Source organism: Trachinotus anak, unplaced genomic scaffold (genome assembly GCF_046630095.1).
Source record: "Trachinotus anak isolate AG129_WGS33_773 ecotype Australia unplaced genomic scaffold, CSIRO_AGI_Tana_v1 ptg000003l, whole genome shotgun sequence".
Taxonomy (NCBI): Eukaryota; Metazoa; Chordata; class Actinopteri; order Carangiformes; family Carangidae; genus Trachinotus; species Trachinotus anak.
The window spans coordinates 18,672,362-18,699,888 of record NW_027273854.1 but is presented as its reverse complement, the minus strand read 5'-3'; the positions used below and the strand labels follow the sequence as shown (position 1 = coordinate 18,699,888).

The window sequence follows — 27,527 nt, the reverse complement described above, 5'->3', positions numbered from 1 at the left end:
GGGATGTTTAAACCTGACAAATTTGCTCCTGGATCATTGGGCAGAGTTGCTCTTGGAGGATGTTTTGATAGCATTCTTTATTCATGGAAGTGTTTTTAGGCAAAATTGTGAGTGAGCCCACTCCCTTGGATGAGAAGCAACCCCACACATGAATGATCTCAGGATGCTTCACTGTTGGAATGACACAGGAATCATGGTAGAGTTCACCTTTTCTTCATCTGGACAATCCTATTTCCAGATGTCCCAAACAGTCTGAAGGCGGCTTCATCAGGACCCCGGTCCTTGGCAGTCCAGTCCTGGTACTTCCTGGAGAATGCCAGTCTGTTCTTGATGTTTTTCTTGGAGAGAGAAACACCAGACCAGCATCCAAATGTCTCCCCCTCACTGTGTGTGCAGAAACACTCACACCTGCCTGCTGCCATTCCTTAGCAAGCTCTGCACTGTTGGCGACCCGATCCCGTAGTTGAATCTTCTTTAGGAGACAGTCCTGGCACTTGCTGGACTTTCTTGGGCGCCTGTAGGCTTTCTTCACAGCCACTGAACCTCTCCCCTTGGAGTTCTTGATGATTTAATAAATGGTTGATTTAGGTGCAAACTTACTAGTAGCAATATCCTTGCCTGTGAAGCCCTTTTGATGCAAAGCAATGATGACAGCATGTGTTTCCTTGGAGGTAACCATGGTTGACAAAAGAAGAATGACTTCAAGCACCACTCCCTTTTCAAGCAACCATTCTGCTCTTCTAATTAAATCAGAAGAGTGATATCAGCTGCCCTGCCTTATTAACACTTTCCCCTGAGCCAACGATAAGGTCATTGAAATGATTCTAGCAGGTCATTTTGTGGCAAGGCTAAAACACAGTGCAAATGAGATTTTTATGAATAAGTTCATTTTCACAGAAAGGACTTTGCAATTAATTGCATTTCACCTGTTCTTCCTCCATCTCTGTTTAGATAGAAGAACCATAAACCAGCAGTTTTCTCTTTGCAGTCACTGAAAACTAACTAACTAACTATTCAGTAATCAATGTGATGTGTTATACAATAAGTCAATCCCCAGATTTCTATCCTATAGAGCTGAAATGTATATAATGTAATTCCTCTGCCTCCAAGTAACTTTTTCTTTGGCTACATCCACACTACATTGTTTTCATTTTGACATTGTTTTAAAATCAAAATGATCTCCATCCAGACCAAGTGGCAACCCACCGTGACGTCACCCATTGGTTTGTGACCTGCCGTTTTTTAGCCTCGAGTTTGCAATTTGGCCGTCGCCATCTTGATTTTTTGAAACCAGGAGAAACTATATTTGGAGAAGAGGGTAAAGCTGAGGAGTGAGGGGTGGATCTGACCTGAGAGCCCGCCCACCTACACCGGCTATCTGACGGACTGTGCGAGGCTGCTTCGTGTGAATCTGAAATCAGTCATTTTCCATAAGTCAAGGTAAAGTTTAACTTACTTTTAATAGCTAACTGCATGCATGTCCACATTTGGAAAAAAAATACACACACAAATTTAATGTACACACGGATAATGAAATGTTATTGTAACTGAAGTTACCGTATGCTAGCTTACACACAGAGTAAGTATGTACTGTATGTAAGCTAACTGTAGAGTAGCAGCAGTATAACATCTTGTGGTAAAACACAACACTGTTGTGTTTTAAAATTGGTTTTGTGAATCAAAGGTTATTGCCTGACTTAATGTGTTAACGATGACAGCGGGTTGTCGGTGTCATTAAGTTACAAAACGATAACGTTATTACAGTGAACTGTTGGTGTCTGTGTCTGTGCTGGAGACCTCCAGACCCAGCAGATCAGCAGAAATGAGCTCATTTACGCCACAGAACAGTGTTACTGATTAATGTTTATTCTCGCAGTACAATCGATCGTCACGTGGAATATCATACATCTCTCACTATTACAGTGTTTCTTCCCAGCCGGCCTAGGTCTGGATTGTTGGGGACAGCTACGTCCAGCATGGAGCCCAGAGAGCTACAGCGACCACGGGGAACGACCTTGGTGATGATGGTGTCTCCATCCATTGTTTTGGCTGCAGTGGTCTGAAGTGGAAGAGCTGTCTAACACCTCTACTACTTGTTACTAAAAATGAGGGCTTTAACAATTTATTATGCAAACTTGTGACAGTTCACCTTTACCTTGATCCATGTTACGGCTGTTGAGCCGTGTGTAGGTGTGGTTGTGTGTTTCCCTCCTCTCATTCCAGGTATCCGCCTTCTTTTTCCCTTCCCCTGTTCTCATGGTAAGTGAACCCACCAGTGTTCACTTAACTAATCAGGTGGCTTGGGTATTTAAAGTTCGAGGAGGAACCTAGTCGGTGCCAGTGGGCCATTCGGAAGCTTGTGAGCTGTGAGCTGTGAGCTGTGAGCTGTGAGCTGTGAGCTGTGAGCTGTGAGCTGTGAGCTGTGAGCTGTTGTGTACCGGATTCGGTAGAGTTGTTAACCCTGGTCTTGGTGCTAATTTAATTCTTTGTTGTATCTCTGTTTCAGGCAGAACGACCACTTCCTTCCAAAGAAGTCCGCTTTTCGTTGATGTTTCTTTGTGTTAGTCATTGTAAATTATCTTTTTTTTTTGTATATTTCTGCTTTCCTCCTCTCCTTTTCCCTGGGTTTAAATTTGTGTTACTCCCCACATCCCCTGGCCAAATAGGGACGTAACAATCCACAAAAGTATTTTATTGTTATAAGTTACTGAATTTAGTAAAATTTTTTTTTTTTACATACATTTCCAGTGTTGTTGATGGTTAATGATTATTTTTAAATTTAAGTTTTTTAAAGGTGCAATAGAAGTATTTGAGTTGCTTCGTCTAAGTTTGTTGATGGTTTTATGGTATGAATTATATCTGGTATAAATTTTGATAATAGCAACATGCACATATTGTACAATGCACTGATGGTGGTTTTGACAGAATTTGTAATTAGAAGGCTATTTCTATGTTAGCTTCGATAAACAACAAAAATAATACAAATATTTATCAAATGTTAATGTCCTAGAACATTGACAATGAAGGATCAAAAGCCAGATATTTTGTGCTTTCCATGCGTTTTATGTGCTATGAATTATCAATTTCAATCACACTGAAAACTCATTCACCAAACTGTACTGTTACATTCATCGCAAGGTGTATGGTAAATCTGGAAAACCCAGGCAACACTTCTGTAGTTCATAGAAACTGCTCTCAGTACACTTTAATCACATTATATTTATTTAAGATTCCATAAACAAAACTACAATCTCAAATTAGAAAAGCACATTAAACACATTTCAGCAGATATGAACAAAACTAATGTACATAAGCTGTGCTTTACTATACAAAAGAAAAACCATAAAAGGACATCAAATATCAATTTCTTTGCTGCTTTCTGAACTTGACTATTTTGAAATCTCACTGTCAGATCTTCAGTACACACCAACGATTTTGTAAGGCAAATATTTCTGAGGTGGTAACGGCAGCACACATCTGCTACAGGAGTCACGTTCTGCTTCTGTTTGCACTTCTGGTTTGACAGTGCCAGCTGTCGTCCTTTAAATGTCAAATTGGGAAATACTTGTTCTACTTTACTTTACTTCTGTAAATAAAAATGTTATTATCACCTGTCAACAACAGCAGAAGTCAAAAGTAAGAAACTGATCCTTTGAACACCAAAGACAGAGAATATTAAACAAACTTCTACAGAACCGGTCTGTCTTTCCATCAGAGGCACCTGAACTGGAAGTGGTTTTCTAGCATCATCACCACCGTCCATCTGATAACTAAGGATGTTGTCCATGCAGCCTCCTTTCTCCACAACCAGATGAATGGAAACAAACACTGTGGTCCATACATGAGGTCCTCCTTCTGTTGGCAGTGGTCATTCAGTTTTTAGCATCGAAACCTTTCAAATTACAGTAGAAGACTTTAGTTCAGACATAACAGATCACAGTTAATCACATACATGAACCAGCTGTCAGGATAAGTGCATGAATGTCTACTTCAGTTGAGGACTATTGTGTGTGTGTGAACTTACAGTATCAAATGAATGAACTGCTACATGTTATTTACTAATGTTATTTCCTATATTGTATATTATACATAACACACTAACTGTATTGTGATGAGCGGTGTGAATGAACAGAGTTTTTAAATGGAGATTCTAACGTGTGTCTTTGTCCAAACAGAATTTCTTCTGCAGAGGTAAAAAGAAAGACATCAGTGTAACACAGGACACTTACAGACACACATACAGGGACCTAAGTATGAAAACATGTTGTATTAAACGGTCTTTATTACAACACATCAATACACCACAATTAACACTTGACTTCACTGCGACATAATCTCTAGGCTACTTCAAATTATGAGAGCATATTTGATTGCCCAGTAACAAGAATATTGGGTCAAATAAAAAGGACAGATCCAATAAATGTTGTTGCTACAATCTGCCGCTTGTGAACTGAGGACCTGATCAGAAAATGTAGTATTGCCTTCTGTTGTTCCAGTCGGCTGCTAACCCAGCTAGGTAGCTAGGTGCATTTGTAATTTATCTACACTATGATATCAATTGGAAATTGGGATGCTAATTTTGGCTAGCGAGAAAAGGGTTAAGGTAAAAGTAAAATGTACTTACCAGATAAACTTAACAGCTGATTCCTGAGAGTGTCTTTTGGCTCAACCAGACGCTGAACAACGCTGACATTTTAGACAAACAAAAAGTTAAAACTAACCTTCACGATCTGAAAATACGATGGAAGATCAAAATTTAAACTGTGTGTGGACAACTCGTCAACATTCAACACTACACCCAAAAACAAGTTCATGGCTAATTCAACATTGTCGGTTCTGTGAAAAGGGACTGCTCTTGATTGACAAGTGACAATGTGTCAATCATACGTTAGCCACGCCCCAATGCATACCCTATACCCTACTTTATCATCTATTTTCCTCTAAAAAGGACTATAGTTTTAAAAATGAACATCATGTTGTATTGAAGAAGACTTAATACCAGCGATTGAGACCATAAACATGTTATGAAAACGTTTACTCTGGGTCATAAATCAAGTGAGAAGTAGGGCAATTTTCTCATAGGAAGCCAGTTATCTTCTCTCAGGTGTACTCAGCTGATTACTTGTAGAATATACTATGAACAAGGAAAGCAAAGGCAGTTGTAGCAGAAAAATGCAGGATTTCAATGGACAAGGTCAGTAACACTTGTAATTCATGTTTTCACTACTGGTAGTCGAGGATGATAAGACCGAATCAGGGAGCAACCCAGTGTGTCTACATCATTGTTTCCAAAGGTCTCCACTTACCTGAAGCTGAAGTCACTGAGGGACACCAGCAGAACCATCACCTCTGGGAAGATCCCTGCTGAACCTGCAGTCGAAGATTACTGTTCTGCTGCTTTAGATCAGCCAAGGCCAGCATTGGCACACCTGGCACTCCTGCATATCATCATTCATCAAGCTCAGTACAAAAACCCCGGCTCCTCATCCACTTGTCGCCAGATTGTTTTCCACTCTCACTGTGGTAACTCTCCAAGCCATCGCTAACTCTCTAGTAAAGAAAAGCTTTGCATGATCACTGCTCATTGTTTTTTGGATTGCTCTCACCTGTGTCTCTTTCTCCCTCAGTTATCGCTTGCACCAGTGCTGCTGCCAGCCCCCGCTGAAGCCTCATCTTGATACCCCTCTCATACTCATCTGTCATCTTCACATTGCCTACTCACCAGTCCACCACACCATCCACCTCTGGACACCTCCTAAACCCCACTGGATCCATCTCTTCCCAAATCCCCAAACCCCTAGAAGGACTCGTACTGATGCTACTGTTCCTACCCTGGCTTCTGTCCGAGAGAACCCCTGGCTCCACTACGTTACACCCAGAGCACTGGAAAGTGGTCACTGGTTGCAAAAAGAAGATGAGGCTATCCCTTCCCTCTTCCCACGTTCCCTAACACACGATATCCAGCTGGTGAACTGATATGACATCTTGGGTGAAGCGTTTCCTCCACTAGCAGTGTATCAGCGATCTCTGCTGGTACTATCACCTCCATCCTTTCCACCTCCCAGGTAAAATACCCTAATAATGCCTCTAATACTGGCCCTCTGCCAACTTCACTGCACGTCCGCTGCAAAATGGGGCTGCAGCTCAGTCTCCAATCTGAAACCAACTATGAACACAGGCCCAGCTGCTATCCAATGAAGGAGGTCACAGTGCCAGATCTCATCTCACCATCATCATGCAAAACAAGAGTCCTCACCACTGACCTGTCAATCCCCAGCTTCCAAGCAACTAAAGTTATCAGTACCCAAGCCACCCTCTTTATCCACCTTTACATCTCCTAATTCTGAACAAGATATTCTATCAATCACCCCCCTTGGATCATTTTATAAACAGTTTAAATTCTGTGGCAAATAAACATGCCCAATTTAAAAAACAAAAACTTAAGGTCCAGTCCTTGGTTCACCTTTAATCTATCATCTTTGCTCCAATCAAAAGATAAAAAGATCCTAATGTTATGGAGCACTTCTTGCTATTGACTCCAAGAAAGCAACAGGTGAAGACGGCCTAGACCCTTTTCTTCTGCAGCTCTCTGTCCTATTAATCTCAGAAGGTATAATGCATATTTTTAACTTAATCATTTTATCAGGTACAATCCCCAAAGTATGGAAGGTTGCCCATGTTACTCCATTACATAGAGGAGAAACAAACAATGACCATAACTTCAACCGACCATAACTATTATCCTGTCTGGCAAAGATTCTTGGAACATTAGTTAAGCATCAAATTAAGACTTGTCTAACTAAATATTCTGTGTTAAGCACTCTTCAGTCTGGACTCAGGGCCAACCATAGCACCATCTCTGTAACATCTTTAATTTTAAATGATATAGTGACTGCGGTGGATGAAAAGAAGCATTGTGGTGCCTTGTGCTTCAACTTGTCAAAAGTTTTTAATTTAGTTGACCACGCCCTGTTTCTACAGAAACTATTTAAAATTGGTTGTGACCCGATTACTTAAAGGTGGTTTCATTGCTGTCTGATAGACAGCAATGTGTGAAAGCAGGTAATATCCAATCCACTTTCTTACCACTAACAAAAGGGTTCAATCAAGGTTCAGGGTTCAATTTTAGGGCCGGTTCTGCATGGTGCCTGCAGATCAAGATTCAATCAGAAACGCACTAGCTGCACAAGGAACTTGAACAGCATGGAAAAATGTTGTAGGGCATAATCGAATATTTCAAATCTTTAAGTGCCAGTGTAGCGCAACTAGGAGCGCATTTGGATCACGTGTCTGCAGGCATTTACTGTTGATCAACTGGACACACTCTTTCAGTTTGTCCGAGTTTGCCAAAAGCCAAGGCTCACTGTGGACTGGAGGAGAACCGGTAAGCCAAATCCCTTCATCCTCCACCTGCAATCCACCACAGCACACACAGCTGGAGGCTGTGCTCATTCTGGAAAAAACTACTGTTTCTCTAAAAGTTCTGATAGACCCTGGCGCTGATGATAACTTCCTGGACACCACCTTTGCCTCACAACAAAGTATTTAAATTCAAATACTACCTACACCTAAAACAGTAACCACCCTAGATGGCAGACTCCTCTCACGTCACCCACCAGACTGTTCCCTTTTCTCTCCTCCCGTCTGGCAATCACCGTAAGGTGATCCAGTTCTTCCTGATCCCCTCTCACAACTCCGTCTTCCAGGTTCCGTCTTGTCACCACGACCTGGCAGAGGTTTGCAATAAGCATAAAGTGCAGTCCCTGCCACCACACGTTTGAATAATCTCTCTCATCCGGAATGGGTACAGAAGTACATTCATGAGTCACTGGCTGCAGGACTCATTTCCTCCTCGTCTCCAGTTGGCACAGGATTGTTCTTTGCAGGGAAAAAGATGGCTCCTTGCATACTTGCATTGTTTATACCGGACTCAATAACATCAAATATAAATCAAAAAATAAACACCCACTCTGCCTCATTGATTCGGCCTTCAGACTCCTTCACCAAGCCATCCGCTTAGTGCTTACCACCTGGGGGATGAATGGAAAACAGCCATTAAAGGCCCCATGCTGTGCACCCTTTTCCGGGTTTATTTACCTGCCTCTTTCTGGAGCTCCAGCAGGCACAGGTCATTTGGCCAATCAGAAGAGAGATTGGCTGATTGGCTGACTGTTTTTGAGTGGCGTGTGGTCGGGCCAATCACAGGCATGTAACTGAAACCTAAGCTGCATTCAGAAAAATTCACCTGCAATGGATGGCATAAGACCATATGTGTTTGAACCGGACTCGGATCCGGAGACAGAGACAGCAGCCAACACAGAAACACCGCGACTGCGCCGTGTGGTGAAAAACAATCTCTCACTCACACCTGCTGCTTTGCTCTGCGGGCGATTGGGGGGTCGGGGGTCAGGGTCTCTCTCTCTCTCTCTCTCTCTCTCTCTCTCTCTCTCTCTCTCTCTCTCTCTCTCTCTCTCTCACACACACACACCTAGCTGCCTTCACTGTAACTGCTTTGAAGCAGTGGGTGTCATTAACGTCAGCCTTTAATAATAAGACGGCGACATTAATGCTGTAGCGACTCACCCTGTTAATATTGTTATGCGCTACAACTACCGGTAACTCATGTAGCGGTGCTGGGGGGGGGGGGCCGACCTGCCTGCTGCTGTGTGCGTGTGTAACGGCGGGGGGGGGGCTAGTAACGCTACTTTTTTCCCCCTTTTATTCAGTCATATCCGGATACAACGTTTTAGTGTTGCTACTTTTTTCAGTGTATCGACAGCCCTACTTCACGGTCGCCATATATGGTTAACGGAAGACCATTAAAAAACCGTAGTGATGAACGAAGCTGTTTGTATTTTCTTGAATTAACGTTTGTGAAGGCATTAACGGTGATCCAGTTAAAGGCTGCAGTGAACAGCGATTCAGTTAACGGCTACAATTATAAAAGACCAGAAATAAAAAGAAGCCACTGGTCTCTGAGGACTGTGGCTTTTGGCAGACTGTGCAAGGACACATCGCCCTCCTTGCATCCTAGCGCAACACCGTTTCTTTGACATCAGGAAGTGCTATCCGCTCGTCTTAAAGAGATGGTTCCTACAAATGGGTGGTGTGCGTTTCTCCGTTTATGACCAGTTTGATGCATGGGGCAGTATATATGTGGCCCAGAGACCTCCCAAAGCATGATAAAATAACCAAAATCACATTTTTCATGCCATGGGGCCTTTAACACACCACTTGGACACTTGGAGTATTTGGAGACGCCTTTTGGGCTCACCAATGCTCCGGCGGTTTTCCAAGCCCTTGTCAATGACGTTCTGAGAGACATGTGAAACTGTCTTGTGTTAGTGTATTTTCCAGAAACCCTTAAGAACACCAGCAGCACATATGGTTAGTACTCCAGTGTCTCCTTGAAAATAAATTGTTTGTCAAAGTGGAGAAATGTGAGTTTCACGTTTCCTTCACATAAAATATTAATATTAGAAATATTAATATTAAATAACAACTCCAAAGTTAATTGCAGTTATTCTCGGGGGGCAACACCCTTAATGGCAAAAGATAGCCAATATTGTGCAGTCTCAAAATGATTACTGTTGATTTGGAACTTTGATTAATAATTACAACCAAAATTACCACAACAAAGTAAGTAAAGTTGAAGGATGCAAGTTCTACTGAGATTGGCAAGATTCTTCTTTGTGCAACATTAAAGACACCAGTACATATTTTTAAAGACATTTATTTACAATGTAAGAACATACAATGATTAAGCTACTAAGTATCTACAGGTGTGTGTGTGCGTGTGTCTGTCTGTGGGGATACAGAGGTAAAATGGCTGAATCATGATGTGTCATCCTGACAGCAGAATGCATTGTTCATTCAGGTTTTAACATCTGGGCATTTGCCAACACTATCTATCTTGGCTAAGCAAGAACAGTTATCGGATTACAAAACACAATCCAGATAACAATCACAAGAATGACATTGTGTACCTAACTAACCTGTGTTTCTCAGGCACTCATGTGGTTAGTGAGAACAGGAAAGATGGTCATGATAATTTGTTAAGATGAGACACAGACAGAGTGGCACCTAGAAAGATAAGTTTTGAGTGCCAACATATATGCAATGTCCTGAGCTTGTGTCAGATATCAGGACATACAGTATGTGTAACTACCTGTGATGTCATGGTGGGCCGAGCTAGTTTTGGTACGACTGATCTCACTAACAAAATACAACTATGGAGTTATTCAAGGGTGCCTGCAAAGTTGACAGTTGTGTCTGAATTGAACTGTTTGAGTTTGTTGCTGCAGCTGACCATACCTCACCTATGATAACCATCTCCTCTCTCCCCCCTTCTCTCTGCCCCCCTCACTTCTCTTACCAATTACTGTCTCCAACTTTGACTACAAAGAATCAGCACCCTCCCTGAGTGTCTGGGAGCAGTTTCAGGTTGGGAGACAGTGCCTTGACACCTATTAGTCAGCCTAATGTTATCAGGACATCTATGCTTCCATTCTTATAGGTCAGTACGGGTCAGCTGAATACTGCAGCATTGAGAGCTCAACGCAGTGCAAATTAAGAAACTACATCTTTCTCAATTTGACATCACCTGCTACAAATACTCACAACACAAAAAATTCACAAACATTTTGCAGATACATACCACTGCCAAATACAACCACTCTGACTGGCCCTGACAATGGGATGCAAAAGTCACAACACATACAAAAGCAACAACACAAATACAAAAGTCACAATACAAATGCAAATGAAGCCACAACAGAAGTGAGCAGTTATCCATATACACTATTACAATGACAATAAATATACATAGTAAAACATTTATTTGTGACAATCACATAGTGACATTAATCAGTTATCTAACGATAACGTTTCACTTACTTCTCAAACTGCTTCAGAAACGTTTCCAGTCAAAATAGAATGATTGATCGAAAGTGTAGCTTAGTGATTGGTATTCATCCTATTTTCTGAGCAGTGAGTCTCCAGTTCAACTCCCAGTTGGCCGGTCGTAGCCGCAGACCAGTCTGGGTTGACAGGCTGACCCGTGTCCACTGCCTAAAATGCCTACAATGAGCATGTGTCCATTTAAACTGTCACTCTGCAGCTGACTGCAGTTTAACACAACACTTCAATGTTCAAATATTCACATTTTTTTACACTATTACTATTACTTGTTTAAATCATGGGTCTTGCACACATTATATATAAACATGCAAATTAAGAGTATGAGGAAAGACTAAGAAAAATATACCTTTGGAACTGTGATCTTGGTGTGTCACCTACACATTCTTTCACTTTTGATACAGTTGAACAACAGTTTGTTTGTGTGACATAGTGGTTTAGTTTTCAAAAGGAGGAGTTATTATTTTCTTCCACCCAGAAAATGTGTAATAAATGGTCAAGATACTCCTACCTTTTCTTCACTATCATCCGTCATTTCATATTTACATTTCAATCAAGAGAGACAAGTGAATGAAGTGAAAGAATATATTTTAATTAGACAAAACATGTGATGAATAGCGCTGAAATCATAGACTTTGGCGCTTGGTCTCGTAGGGGAGTTATTTAGGGTTGGGATGAGCAGCAGCAAAATACATATACCTATATGTATATAATCCCCTAAAGAATAGGGGCGCAAGTCCCCCCAGTCAGGGGTGGGGGATTCTTTTGGCTGTACTTGTGTAATGGGAAATTTTGGTATAACTCATGTGTGCCTATTCAAAACTGTGTAACCAATGACTGTGTGGATAGTTCTAATGAAGTTTTTTAACCTAACCTTTGTACATCCTTTATGATTGTGTGAAAGACCTCTGTGTGAACTAATGAAGAACACATGTAGACAATATATGTGGATGTCTTTGCCCTTCTCGTTGTGATAAGTGTGTTGTTCATACATTGCGTTGGGGGAGAGGCAAGCAGGTGAAGACTCAGCACAGAGACAATCCCGTGAGAGAGTATCGTATTTTGTCTTTGTGGAATGTGTTTTTGGAACTATAAGACTGTGGCCCTGGGTAACATCCTCAGGCCACTCACTCACTTACTGTACTGCTGTTCGGTTGTGTTTGTGTGACTCCATTCATGAATGTTTATTAAACTCAAGAAAGACAGCTGACGCGTGAAGATCTTCTTTTTCAATTATTGAACAAGGTAAAACATTTTTGCCACCACACTTGCAAGTACAGCCGAAAGAATCCCCCACCCCTCCCCCCAAGAAAAGTTTACTTACCAAGCTGGTAAGCTACCGAACTTACGATAGTACTGGAAGGAATCCTGGTTTCATTGAGGGTTAGAGAGGGGGAACTGGTAGAGGTAAGGGGCTGGCTTCTGGACAGAGCAACTTGAACGTGTGAAAATTGAAACGGGATAAAGAATCAGCAATTTGTTTAATATGACCAGGAATGTGACGAGCTGTGATTATGAAGTTGTTTGTGATGGATAGCCATGTAATGCATCTCATGAATGGCATGATTTCTGCAACAGATGAGCGGCCTTTGTTAATGATGTTCACGACTGCCTCGTTGTTGCATTGAACCGAGATGCGTTTGCATTGCCAGTATTTTCCCCATAGAAGAAGCTACTGCTATGGGGTAAATTTCATACAGAGCTGAGGAAGATGCACCCTCCAAAACCTACAGAGGGCGCTGCGTCGGTGGAAAACTTTAAAGAATCCGAGGATAGCACCAGATCGTCATAGAAAAACGAAATACCGTTCCATTCAACCAGCAGACGGGACCAGAAATTCAGATCTGAGCGGCAGCCTTGATCTATCTGATTCATTGCGAAATTAAGATGCCCGAGGAGGGACAGCAGTTGCTGTTTTGTTATTTCTTTAGACTGAGTGAAATTCATGGTTATAGTGTGAATGGGCTCAAGTTTCTCCAACGGGAGGGAAGCTTTCATTTCTACCATGTCCAGAGACACAGCCAGGAACTTGAACTACGTTGCTGGACCTATGGTTTTCTCATCAGAATAGGGAACACTTAAATAATCGAACAGGTTTTTAAATTTTCTGAAGGATGAGCCAGACTTACAGTATCCTGAGGAGGATCGATCAGCAGAAAATCATCTAGAAGATGAAGGAGGGATGGAACTCGGACTCTGTTTAGCAGAATCCAGCAAAGCGCTGCGGAAACCTGACTGAAAATTGCTGGACTGCTTCTGCAACCAAACGCAAACTGCGAAGTAAAACTCACTTAAGGCCAAAAAGATGCCACTGAGATGGATGGATAGGAATTATTTTGAATGTGTCTGTGATGTCAGCTTTGGAAAGCCATGCGCCCTGACCGGCTAACTTAATAAGTTTAATGGCTTGATCTGATCAACGGTGGACTGAGGAGCAGAAAGATCGAGTCTCTTCTTTCTGGAGTATTTCCTTGTTGCGACTCCTAATGGACTGGAGAAAAAGACGGGGAACGGCGCTGAACGGAATGGGCTAATTAAATAACTCTTATCCAATTCCCTTTTTAATAGCTGGGACACAGTAGCTGATTCTTTTATAGCTGATTGGAGATTCTTTGACACAAATGAGGAGTCTAGCGAGGAAACAACACCTACTCTAAACCCCTGAGAGAGACCAGCGAGTAAATGATCTACAAACACAGAATCAGGATGAAAAGACAGTTCTGCTGCAAGTGACCTGACATTTATTGGAGTGGATGGATGGTTTTTTTAATAAATCTTTGCACCTTGACGAGTCTGCTGAGGATGAAACCTGCAGGGGCACACTGATCTTGGGTGTGCAACTTTGCAGTAACTGCAGATGTGAAGAAAACTGCAGCTTGGGTAAGTGCAAACGTTTTCATTAAAGTTATTGCATATAGGCTGGTTGTTGAACAGGTATACCTTACAGCCGCGACTGTCGGTTCTCTCTGTCTCAGTGGAAAAAAGTTAGCCTTTAAAGTTTTGGTGAGAGTTTGAGAACATTGTTTGAGGGCAGAGAGGCTCTGAGTGACCTACGTGTCCTCAATTAGCGCATACAACGGGTTGAGCACCGCCGACTATCATGACTAATAGTTAAGTATCCCGTCTGGCCCAGTTCAGGCAGATGTTAGATTGAGAGATTATGAGAGCAGCTTTGTTGAAGAATTGCTTGTGAAATTGATAAATGATGTACTTTCCATATCTTAGGTTGAGATCGCTGATCAATGCCAAATAAGCATCCAATTCTTGCCTGCACTTGGGGTATATACGAAACAGATGACTTCATGGAATAAGCCAAAAGGTGCAACGAATTCACTGGAAGACATATGCCTGAGTAACCCCTATTTGCACCTGTTATGTTAATGCAGCGTAGTATCATACAATAAAATTAGGGTTAACTTTTACTCTAGACCCGATGAGGAGACCGCGGATATTTACCTGACTGATGCTGGATCAGACCTGTAACATCTACCCCAAAGAACACACAGAAACAACAGACTGGAGGTTGGAAGTAGTTATATTGGACCCAATTAATATTTTTTTTTTGCAGTGCAGTATGTTAAATGGTAAATAACTTACAGTGGATACTGCATGAAAAAATCAACCGTACTAGTACACAATCATTCAAAATTGGATTCAATGCACACAACCGTTTTAAGTACCTTTGTTTTTTTGACCTGAACCAAAAAAAAAAGGAAAATAAAAATAACAAAAACCCTCTGAGATCTCAGGTATCAAAAGGTAAATTATTCAGAAAGTTCAAATGAATAGGAAAAAAATAAATAAAATGAGTGCACTCAGTCCTACCGCCCTCTTTAACAATGAATGTCCAATGGGGAGTATTGCTGGGGGGGGGGGGGTTACAGGTGTGGATGACTGGGGAGTAGCAACTAGGAGGGAGAGGGAGGTGGATGGCAGCAGACGAACCAAGGACCCAAGTGAAGGACTCTGAAGAAAAACCAGCCTACACAACCATGCAGGAATAATTACTCATTCAGTCCATAATAAAAGTCCATTTTAATGTATTTAAATAAAGTTACTGCTTTTCAGTGTCCATTTTACTTTGTTACTACTACCATTTTTAAACAAATTTTTTAATATAACTTTTCCCCATGAACTTGTAATATTCATCATATCTCAGTAACCAAAACATGAATTCACATTTAGCATTTCAAAATAAACTCTGTTTTTAGCATACAGCTCGTATTATTTACATAAATCACATTAATTCACATTAGCCTGCACCGAGCGGCTACCGAGAGTTTTACACACAGCAATGAACTAGCAGCACAAGATTCATAAAACACATGAACCCAGGCTTCAGACATTAATAAATTATTCAGACCTGTTTCGAGTTTATCCCGACTGGTTTTAGAGAGTATTCAAGGCTAATCTTCAAGTTATTTTCAGTGTTTAGCACTCTGATAGTGAGTTAGCATGCTAAGATAAACATTGATCGTGACTCACCGGGATATCTATTGTTTACAACAATTCACATCGTCCTACTCGAACTCGCGGCACACCGATGGTCTCTCCTGTCTCTCTGACTCTTCTCTTCAGTTTTCTGACTTCTGTTAGTTTTTATCGGTTCAACTCTAAGTTTTTCTCTTTCTTCTCTCCTCTTCCAGCATCTACTCACACACACACACACACCAGACATCGGTCGAGAAGGACTCGCAGAGAGCGGCGCTAAGGTGAGATGCACAATCCCCTCAGCTTTTCGCTCACCGAAAACCGCGCCCAACAACTGCCACCTAATTTAAAGAGACAGTAACACATACAGATAATTGACTATAACCAACCTGGGGTTTAACTAACCCTGGTTACACCTAGACAATCTAGGATCAGCTGCTTTAATGATGGCAGTGATGTTTTCGCCGGTTGCGACTTTCCGGTGAAGGGAGAATGATGCTAAGGAGATTAATTTATTTCCCTTGTAATATCTTAGCCCTTAAAGGAGGCGAAATGTTAGCTGCAGATGGAACATAGGGCCTATCTAGCATGGGCGCTGGCACAGCAGAAGCCAGAGAATACTGAGGCAGAGATGGAGAGCTTGCAATGGCAGAAGGTTGCGGTGGTGCAGGTGCGTTGATCATTGGAATTGGCGATGAAGCTGCGGAAGTTGAAGGAGTTTGGGAATTCTCCAGAGCCTGTAGGCGAGAGTCAATGGACTGGATGGCGCATTAGATAGACTGCAATGATGATGATAGAGACCGATTGGTTTGGTCCGATGCAGAATACAGAAGAGAATGAGCGAAACTGCCTGTAGCAGACTTGCGTTTGCGGCTGGAGGTGCTGCATGGTGGGATTTCTTAGAACGTTTACGGTCGATAGCTGGAGGAGGTGATGTAGGAGGTGAGACCGCTCCGGTAGGGGATTCTGAAGCCATAACAGCCAAGGCTTGAAGTTGGGAAAGGTCCAGACCTGCAGATGGAGTGATTCTCTGAGAATATTCAGGATTTCCAAGCCGGTGGGCTCTTGTCTGGCAGCAATCCGAACACTGCGTTGAGTGGTTTAGGGGAAGCAGTCTGAATCTCAGTCGGACATGATGATCAGGTATGATGAGAGTAAAGTCAGCAGTGTAATATAAAGAACAGTTGCCATGAAAGATTGAACGAATGATCATGAAATATGTCAGCAGTAGATGCACGTCAGCGAGCAGGAAACTAGAAGTGAGATGGAACATCTTTAAAAAGGGAGCGCCGGCAGATGATAGGCTAACGAGAGTTAGCAAGTGTGTCACCCTGCTATTGGTTAGTTTTGAACAGCTGTCTGAACAGCTGAAAGGACTGATGACAGCCACAGGCCGGAAGAATGAATGAATATGTGAGAAGGGGTGTGCTGTAATCAGGTTTATATACAGCATATGCATGCAAGAGGATAGATCTTCCTGAATTTGCATTGCACTTGCATTTTATTCTAAAAGGAAAAGTTTTTCAATATTTGCAACATTTCACCTGCAGTTAAATCTTCAAGATTTAAGATCACCAAAATGTTTTATGTCATATTTTATGGTTTTGTTTCAAAGGTCCTTTTCAAAGTGATGATCTAAGTTGATGATCTAAGAGGTTTGAACAAAAATTTACATATATATTTCTTCTCAGCTTTGTGTAGTGTTCAATGCTGACAGTGGTTTGTGAGTTTTTTATTGTAATGTTAAAACCAAAAGTTTCCTCTAAGTCACAGGGTTTCAGGGAAATCAGATAAAAGTGGTTTAGCTGTTTTGTTTTCTCAGATCCTCATACCTGCCACACCTGATATGTGGTGGGAGGGGTTACTAAAAAAGGAAAAGTTTTTTAATATTTGCAACATTTCACCTGCAGTTAAATCTTCAATATTTAAGATCACCAAAATGTTTTATGTTTTATGGCTTTTTTCTTTTCAAAGCGATGAACTAAATTTATATTCTCCTGATATTATATTCTGAAATAATTTTGAGGTTTTTGAGGTTTGAACTTGTAACTTACACACACACACACACACACACACACACACACACACACACATATATATATATATATATATATATATATATATATATATATATATTTCTATCCATGTTTTTCAAAGGATGTTGGAATATACTGGTTATATACTGTTAACTGAATAACCTCAGCCAATAGTCTCAGTTTGAGTAAACTGAATGCTAAATATCCAATGTATCAATTGAGATTTTTGAGAAAGGATTTAAGAGGAGGTTTCAAAGTTTGGAAATTATGCGATTGTTAGATAAATAATAAATATTACATTTGGAAATAATCAGAATCAGATTAAGATCAATGTAAAATTGTTTAAGTCTGGTTTGACTTCCCAACTCCACAGTTATACCACTAGCACTGTATCAGACTCTCCTACACCCTTGGACAATATTTACCTTTTAACAGAAGTGATATAAAATAGTTAGTTTTTATAAGTGAGATTTAATTACTCAGGTAAAGGTATCAGTGATGCTAATCAAGGGCTGACGCTTCCACTGACTCTTCCGCGACAGTTTGTTACTCAAATTGTATGAGGTTAATTGAACACACACGCTGTTCACATGTTGGATTTGATTGAAAGCACCTGACTACAACTTCCAGAAGTAATGCACTGTTAATCTGCTTTAAATAGTAGCAAGGACACCGCACACTGGAATATCTGTGGATTAAGAAAGTAAGGAGCAGCACTAAGGTTACAACTGCAGCCTCCACATGCCTTTGTGAGCATGTCCAATTCCACTGTGTTGTGAGTATTTGCATTGTGTTTGTGTATTTGGTTGTGTTGTGAATATTTGCAGAACATGAAGTTTCCTGTTTTCTTTCTTTTTTCCTCTTCCTTTCTTCACCTACCTCACTTCCTTTCCTTTACTCATCACTGATTGGCTCTTGATTTTACCCTCACCACTTCTCATTTACCTGATCGAGTGTACCTGGTCACCATAAGGTTATTTAAAGAGTTCTCTCACATTCGTCTATTCTCTTTTCACCATTGCATGGGGAGGCAGCTCTGGTAAGAAGTTTTGTTGTTCTTTACTTTACACTAGGTCCATATTAGTCTCTGAGAACTTTACTTTTTCTTTTCTCTAAAAAAGACATGCGAAACTACTTTTATTTATTGTCTTAGTTTAATCTTTAATCTTTATCTGCGTCATTTGAGATTCTGCAGCCCATGTGTTCTTCCCCCTTAATATTTAATTGCAGTCCACTGATATTTGAGAATTTGACATGATGCCCATGATGCCACACTCACTGAACCATCTCCTAGTTAACTGTGTGAAATTGAGAGATGTTTTCTGAATTGACTTGTGTTTTATCTATTTGTATGTATTTTCTTAAGTTGCAGTGCAATGAGCTCTCAGGGCCACGTTACATAATACTATTCACATGAATCTATCCTGTGTGCCAAGTCTACCAACAAAATGGTAAAATAAACTGAGAAACAAAACTCCCAGGTGTTTTATTTTCATTTATTTTATTCTCATGGAGGACTTTTGAAGTGCGCCCCTATTGTGGAAATTCTCCTTTTTTATGTTTAAGAGTTGAGTGCCTTAGGCCTTCCTCTGTACAATAACATATTGAGCCAGGGGTAGAGTAAACCAATGATTCAAGCTTGGGAATTTGACTCCATACCAGGCTACCCTTTTCACCCAAACCAGAATGCTAAATTTGTAAGCTAAACCTAATTGTTGATGTGACAGGAAGCCAGACTAGTTATACAGTGCATCTGGAAAGTATTCACAGCGCTTCACTTTTTCCACATTTTGTTATCTTACAGCCTTATTCCAAAATGGATTAAATTTGTTTTTTACCTCAAAATTCTATACACAATACCCCATAATGACAAAGCAAAAAAAGTTTGCTTGAAACTTTTGCAAATTTATTAAAAATAAAGAACAAAAATATAACATGTACATAAGTATTCACAGCCTTTGCTCAATACTTTGTTGAAGCACCTTTGGCAGCAATTACAGCCTCAAGTCTTTTTGAGTATGATGCTACAAGCTTGGCACACCTATTTTTGGGCAGTTTCTCCCATTCCTCTCTGCAGAACTTCTCAAGCTCCATCAGGTTGGATGGGGAGCATCGGTGCCACAACCATTTTCAGATCTTTCCAGAGATGTTCAATTGGGTTCAAGTCTGGGCTCTGGCCACTCAAGGACTTTAACAGAGTTGTCCCAAAGTCACTCCTTTGTTATCTTGGCTGTGTGCTTAGGGTCATTAATGAACCTTTGCCCCAGTCTGAGGTCCAGAGCGCTCTGGAGCAGGTTATCATCAAGGATGTCTCTGTACATTGCTTAATCTTTCCCTTGACCCTGACTAGTCTCCCAGTTCCTGCTGCTGAAAAACATCCCCACAGCATGATGCTACCACCACCATGCTGTACTGTATGGATGGTATTGGCCAGGTAATGAGCAGTGCCTGGTTTCCTCCAGACATGACGCTTGGCATTCAGGCCAAAGAGTTCAATCTTTGCTTCATCAGACCTGAGAATTTTGTTTCTCATGGTCTGAGAGTCCATCAGGTGCCTTTTGGAAAACTCCAGGCGGGCTGTCATGTGCCTTTTACTGAGGAGTGGCCCCCGTCTGGCCACTCTACCATACAGGCCTGATTGGTGGAGTGCTGTAGAAATGGTTGTCCTTCTGGAAGGTTCTCCTCTCTCCACAGAGCAACGCTAGAGCGCTGTCAGAGTGACCATCGGGTTCTTGGTCATCTTCCTGACTAAGGCCAGTCAGCTCTAGGAAGAGTGGTTGGTGGTTTGGTGGTTCCAAACTTCTTCCATTTACCTGCAATACCTGTCCATCCCATAGACTTTATATATAAATGGACGTGGAGTTTGTGTCTGAAAAGTACAGACCAATGCAAAGTGCCTTAAACCTGCATTCTATCTAATGACCATCAGGGGGCGACAAAAGGTAGTCTTATTGTCCTGCAGTCAAAGAGAAAATGGCCCTATTTCTTACTCGATTTACCTCAGTAAACGTTTTCCTAATGAGTTTATGGTCTCACTTACTAGTTTCAAGTCTGTAACACAACATGTTTATTTTTGAAATTGTGGTCGCCGCGGTGGCGGCTACTGTGTGATTGACAGACTGTACCACACATGGCAACCTGCCTGACAATCAGGATAGAGTACAGGGCAGGTCAGATCCACTCCTCCTCAGATCCACCTTGTCGTACAAATATGGTTTCTTCTGGTTTCAAAAAACCAAGATACCAAGGGCCAAATTACAAACTTGAGGCTTCAGTTCACAAACCAATGGGTGACGTCACGAAGGGTCACCACTTGGTCCATCCATCTATTTTAAAGTTTTACAAAGAATAGGATGGAGTAGGGACTTAAAATTAAGTACATAATATAACGTATTTCAGCACAACACTACAAAACACAACCTCAAACCATACCATGTAATTAAATAAAGCTCTTTGACAAACAGCAGTTTAAGCAAAAAATTAAAAGCTTTCCAAAGATGGTTTTACTTCAGGCCTGATTAATTGAATTGCTTGTAAATGTTGTAATAAGACTAATAATGACATGGTTTTAATTTGGGACCATTGTCATTGTCATGGTGTTGCTGAATTGTCCCCAATCTCAATCTTGCCATTTTTCACTCCAGAGTGTTACAGGTATAATTTATGCTAAGTTGCCAAGTGTCTGCTTTTTCTGCAAACTCTTGGTTATTATGTTAAAGATATTTTCCAGTTATAACAATATATTTTCATGTTATATTGACCTACAAACTTATGTTATAAAAAGACACTTTTCCTAACAATACACTATGAATATTGTAAAATGTGCAACTTTTCACATGATAACTTATATTGTTATAATGTGAGACATTTCATGTTAAAATGTGATAACTTCAAACTTTAAATGAGGAAATAGTGTGAGGAGGGACAAATTGAGGAATATGGCTCATCCTTGGGTTGAGACATAGTGAGATAACTTCTCAGTTCAATAATTCATCATCGAAATGTTGTTATGACACAAATGACCCATCATTCCTATTGTAGTAAAGTAAACAACAAGCTACAAGCTAGTTTTCATCAAAACAAGCTGTCCTCGTAGCTGTGCGTCTACTGTGCAAGGACCATGTAAAGTGAAACACCAATAATAGATACTACAAAAATATTTAATAATTTCCCTTTGATACAATGTAATGCCATGAAAATCACACATCAGTAGTCTCCTGTTGGTTATACTACAACACCTAATTTGGAAATATGTGCTTTTTCATAATTTTGGGTCATTATTTATGAATAATATTCAATAACTTAACTCTTATGCAATGCAGTGTCACAAAAATCAAGTCACACATTCGTAATCTCTTGTTGGTTATTTATAACACATTGCTGATCTGGTGAGGCAGCTATATGCTTCTGTAAAAATCAACAAAGTAAACTTTTTGCAAAAAAAATTTGAGTGTGTATGTGTGTGTGTGCATATGAATGAGAAAAAGTGAAAAAGCAGCTGCACATGTACAACTTTATTTTGGCTTTGTGGCAAAACATGTCTGGCAACTGACTGGGGAACAAGACTAGCATAAATACAGGGAAATGAGGAACCTGTTAAGCTCAGTGCAGGTATTTGGACCCATTTGACACAGACAACAAGACAAAACTTGTTTAAAAGTAGTTTAATTTCCACTTTTGTAGAGTTGATGGGATGATGAGTAGCAGGTGTGCAGTTGAGTTTGTGGGATCAGAGACCAGGAAGACACACCTAACAGGCTACAGACACACACACAGACAGGGTCTGCAGTTGAGAAGTCTTTTGCTCAGGAAGGTTTCTAACTGGATCAGTTGACCTGGAAGTATCTAAGTGGCAGCCACAATAAAAGTTGTTTGACTTCTCTAATTGATAAAGAAAGGAGCTTCACTGCTTCCTATCTCATCTCCTTTGGCTTAGGAAACACTGAACCTTCCTTCACGAAAGGAAAGGAGAAACTGCCGTCCCACAATTCCTTGCCACAGCAACATATAAAGCAATGCACCTATGGATGTAGGCTGCTAGATGCACCATAACCCTGGTGAATGTGATATGTCACAAAGTGCTGTCCCATTCCTCTTTATACCAGTTTGAGCCCTTGCACCCTCTTGCACTCAACCACTTAACAGGTGACATCAAGTGAGAGTTCAGGGCTTAGGATTTAGGGGAGCACTGGGACTGGGTCCAAGTGAATTCCAGCCAGGTTCATCACCTTTAGTTTCCCCTAGAAACACTTACGTTGTGTTTTGAGTGTTGCAGCGTATTTGTGTATTTGGTTGTGTTGTACGCCTCCACTTTTGCCCTATTCTTAAGAGGCACATTATTACAACCACCTCCACTGTCGCCATGTTTGTAGTTGTCTGAAAACCTTTGACTCTGAGCTGCCCTCTAGTGGATGTATTGCTTAACATCCATGCCAACGTAAAGGGCTCATGGAAATACATGGGCAGTGACGGTTTCATATTTGCAATGGACATATCTATTTTCACAGGTAAAGGGAGCCCTTTGTCTCCATTCCTCAGCTCCATTACAGTTTTTTGCACTTGCTTACATATTTACTGCATATTTGAATTGTGTCAAAACTCTACACACAAGCCAAATGAGACAGAACACTTGGAGCTAAACATCTCACCTCTATCACAAAATGAAACTCTGCTATCAAAACCTGACCTGAAACCAAATTCTTGGTTTCTTACACATATGTACCATGTTAATTATTCTTCAAAGTATCAACAACACACTGATGAACTTAGTAAGTCATCCTGGTTACTCATTCAGTCATTCAGTCAGTCACACTCGCAGTCATTTTTAAGTCAATATTAATCCGTGTGTAACCAAGTCATTCACTCAGTCATTCACTGTGGTTCACTTGGCCACTCATTTACTCATTATTAAAGGTTCAGTAGGCAACCATTGTTTTGTCTTATTTGCTGATTCTGTCACTATATTCTGACAGTAGTACATGAAGCAACACAAAAATCTGGTTCCTCTGGCTCCACCTACAGCTTGTAATGCAATTTGCAAAAATCCACATCCCCTGGTTCAATACCACCAATCAGACCCAGCACTCCAGATAGCGTGTGCTTGAGAGCTGTCTAGGAGAAGTTGTCTAGGAGAAGTTGTCCCAATTCAGACTTTAAACCTAACATGCATGTTGAGTGATCCCTTCACAAGTGGACAGCTCTAAGTATGCTTGTTATTCTATTATGTCAGTTCACACTTACCTTTAAAATGCGTCTCCTCATGCATCTCAAGTAACTAACTGTGATCAGCTCTCCCCTCCTCACTATGTATGTAAATAAAAACGTACATCATTTATGTTTGCAAAGACCAATTATGTTGTTGTTTTCACACGTCCGTTGATGGGCTTGTTACTCAGGAAGAGTAATATGTTACTTTTTAACTTATTACGCCTTTAAAAGTAATCATATTACTTTATTACTTCATATCAAAAGTCATTCGTTTTATTACTCGTTATATTACTATATTACTTTAGCTTTACAAAAATATTAAACATTGCACATTTAGGATGATGGCGTATCTCTGTTTTGTTACTTCAGCCCCAACATATTGAATAAACCCCAATGTTCAGAAGTGAAGTAATGATTATATCTCAAAGCTTCTCAAACCTCTTTTCAGACCATCTTTTCTTTGTTGGGATGAGCACCAAACCTCCTACACTACAAAACAACTCCTCAGGTGCGCTAGATAGGTTAGTAGTGTTTACTTCACGTAAAAACTAGCAGCTGCAAGTTCATCTTTGCTATCCAGAACATCAGCAGGACGATGTCATCATAAGATGGCCTACCCACTACCAAAAACAAATCACGTTCTGATGATTTATTAACGGTAATATTATCACTGTTTTAGAAATTATAAACCCTTACAGTACTTGTTACTGGAGAAAGTAATAATGTTACAGTAATTTGTTACTGAGTGACACGTTATTGCCCAACACTGGTAGGCTGAAAGAGAGCTCTAAAGATTAAGAGGTTGCAGAGGGGCATGTGGAGTCTGCAATGTGGCTCTCCAGGGCCATTAGCAGTATCTTGTTATAACCTTTTTACTCAAAAATCCACAAAGGGTATAAGTGGGTTTTTTAAATGTTGGCAAACCTGCTAAAAAAGGGGCTTGACTCCTTTTACAATGCCAGCCTAGTTTGCTGGAGACGACATATACATTGTCAACACATGGAGTTGCAGAGCACAAACATGCAGACACAGATGCAGGGTAGAAAGAGTAAACTGGCAGCCACCGTTCAAAGTGGCAAAACCGATATGTCATGTCTCATCCCTGGGTTGGTGCTCCTGTAAGTGTTGGTTCCTCTGTGTGAGACGTGTTTTTAAAACTATTTTTGGGGCCACACTCCCTCTTTCGTCACTGACTGCAATGTAGCTGCGGTATCTCTGTCGTGCCAGCACGGTGCTGGGCAAACAGAAGATCTGTCTACATAGTTTGTGCTCAGAAAGACCTCACAGCACAGAAAGGGGATGAAAATTGGGGTGTTTACATCAGTTGATCAATCAGAGCCATTAAATACTGGGTTTTTTGAGAGCTGCAATTGTCCACACCACTAATTTACTGTGGGAAACTGTGGGAAAAGCCCTAGTCCTTGGATTTTGAATTTGGGGGCTGAATCTTAAGGGGTTGCCTGGATGCATCACAACCCAGGGATGTCTGTCTTGTTTTCTGCTCAGATTTATCTTACATTTTACAAAGACTTATAAAATACATAAACCAACTAATTAAACTAATTTATGATATTTGTAGGCTTTGATCCATCAGCAGGAGAGACTGATGACATTGAACACATCAGTAATGAAAGCAACAGTAACATGAGTGAGTGGTCCACAGAGGACAGTGATACACTGACGGACACAAGTTCAACATCTCAGACTGTTTCAACAGTTACTAAAGAACGTGAGAAATATTTCATTTCCTGTGATTTTTCTACAAAATTCCAATAAACCATATTATCTCTATTTGATGTAGAGTAGACAGAACTTGTTGAGTAATGACCATTATAAATATACTGAACATGATCTTTGTAATTAAATCTTACTGACCTGGAATTCACTGACCAGAAACATTTCTTTCTGTTTGATTCTGTGATCTGCTTGTTATGACAAATATCCTGCAGATGATCAGCTGGAGCTGAGAGCAGCTACATCAGAGGTACAGGTGAGATTATTTGATTCTCAGAGCTCACTGTTGTACAATAACATTTCTTTTTCAATGCTGCCTATTTTTTATGATGTCAGGTTAAAATCTAGCACAAGCATCTGAAACCTCAACTAATCGGAGCTATTGCCTTTTTGGCAATTTTTGAGTCCACAAAACTCTTGGTTTGATGCCAGATAAGTGAAGCTGCAAATAGTTTTACTAAAGAGTTTTCTTCTCAAATATACAAACCTACTTTACATGTAATTTCTGCTCATTGTTTTTCCTTACTTTTATTTTTGGTTTTGTTGTACTCTGAATTAGTGTACCACTGTGTATTGTTGATCTTCACATTCTTAATCTCCATGGTGTAACCTACTTATTTTAAGATTTATTAAATCACTGGTTTACTCAGTGTGAACAAGTCAAGGAAGGAAAACACTGAGAAGAACAACAACAACAACACAGTAAGAGGAAGAGAATCTGAAATCAAGTCTGTTCCATCTGGACCAAGTAAGAAAATTTTACTGAATTATTTTGTTTTGCAAAAACACTAAGTCAAAGTGAGGTCTAATTACTTACTAGCTAACATCCAAATTCATTTACAGTGAATATTAGAAACAATTACTGATTTAATAGATCTCTCTGGTTCATTGTTGTCCTACAGGCAGCTTAGATGTGGATATGAGAGCAAACAAGGATGAGGTGAGAAATCCAAATTAATTTCACAAGAACTGAAGGACTCTTTACTTTATATGATATATGATGTTATCATTTTAACATACACTGAATGATTATTTGTTCATTATTTACAGCAGTCAGTGAAGATTTCTGAAGTGAAAGAGAAAACTGAAACTCTGCTTCACAGACTTCACCTTCAATACAAACAGAAGTTGTCTCCCGCAGATTTTCTTCAAATAGGTTCACCTGTGAAACAGGACCATGAAACATCTGAGAAAGATCTAGCTCATACTTTTCTTCAGAGGTTGATGATGTTAGATTACAGAGCCAGATATATTCCTGTAAGACAAGACAGTTCAAAGCCTGCTCCAGTGTTTGACACATACGACAATGACGAAGACCTTCTTTTTAGCACCAATAAAGACCATGATCAATCAAAACAGACTCACGTTCATCCAATGGACGTTCAAATGGCAGTGTTTCACTGCTCAGACAGTTTCCTGTAGCAGAACATGATGACAAAGCTCTCTCAGTGTCAGTACGCCTTACCTTTGCTTGTTCCTGACCCAGTCACAATGGATGTTGAGTGTCCTCTGTGGACATTCAGAAAAATAAAAAAAACATGGAAGATAACTCAAACCAAAGATAATTCAAGCATTATCTGACAGATAACTTAATTAAGCCTCTAAGTTCTCCAAATAAGATGAGTTATTCAGCTTCCCTATGACAGTCTGTTCTGATGGAACCACAAAGTCTTCAGATGGGACTGTGACAGGCTTAGCAACAGCTAGCCCAACTTTTACACTTTCACTGATGCAGCAGAACTACTCCCCTCCTCCTCCTTCCCAACATTTGAATGCCCACCATAGTATGGCTTCAGTAGATTGGCATGACACCATTGCACTCTCTTTCTCCTGTCCGGTGTATGGATAAGATAGTCACACTCAGACATATGGCTCTTAACTGTGCATGACCCCCTAAACATCGCCTGGAAAGGAGAACCAACAATGGACCACAATGCTAACACTTGATCACCTGGTTGAAACTGGCGAGACTCGACCTTACGATCAAAAAGGTGAACCACTCCAAGCTTCCTTCGGGCAGTATACAAACGACAATGAAAGTCATTCACATATCTCATAACTATATATATCCATCCATCCATCCATCCATCCATTATCTATACCACTTATCCTAACTGGGTTGGAGCCAATCCCAGCTGACATTGGGCGAGGGCGGGGTACACCCTAGACAGGTTGCCAGTCTATCACAGGGCTGACACAAAG

The 27,527-nt window shown here is 40.6% G+C and overlaps 1 protein-coding gene and 2 long non-coding RNA genes across 3 annotated transcripts in view; 2 read left to right on the top strand and 1 right to left on the bottom strand.

Annotated features, from left to right (window-relative positions):
* The window catches only part of LOC139618429 (interferon-induced very large GTPase 1-like), a 266,067-nt gene that overhangs the window by 159,866 nt on the left and 78,674 nt on the right, over positions 1-27,527 (top strand). The window lies entirely within an intron of this gene.
* On the bottom strand, positions 2,063-8,625 carry LOC139618461 (uncharacterized). Its single transcript, XR_011689738.1, has 2 exons — positions 5,307-8,625; positions 2,063-4,686 (listed from the first exon to the last, which is right to left on the bottom strand). It is a non-coding gene; the product is annotated as an uncharacterized lncRNA (long non-coding RNA).
* LOC139618462 (uncharacterized) lies at positions 25,588-27,322 on the top strand. Its single transcript, XR_011689739.1, has 3 exons — positions 25,588-26,073; positions 26,228-26,265; positions 26,376-27,322. It is a non-coding gene; the product is annotated as an uncharacterized lncRNA (long non-coding RNA).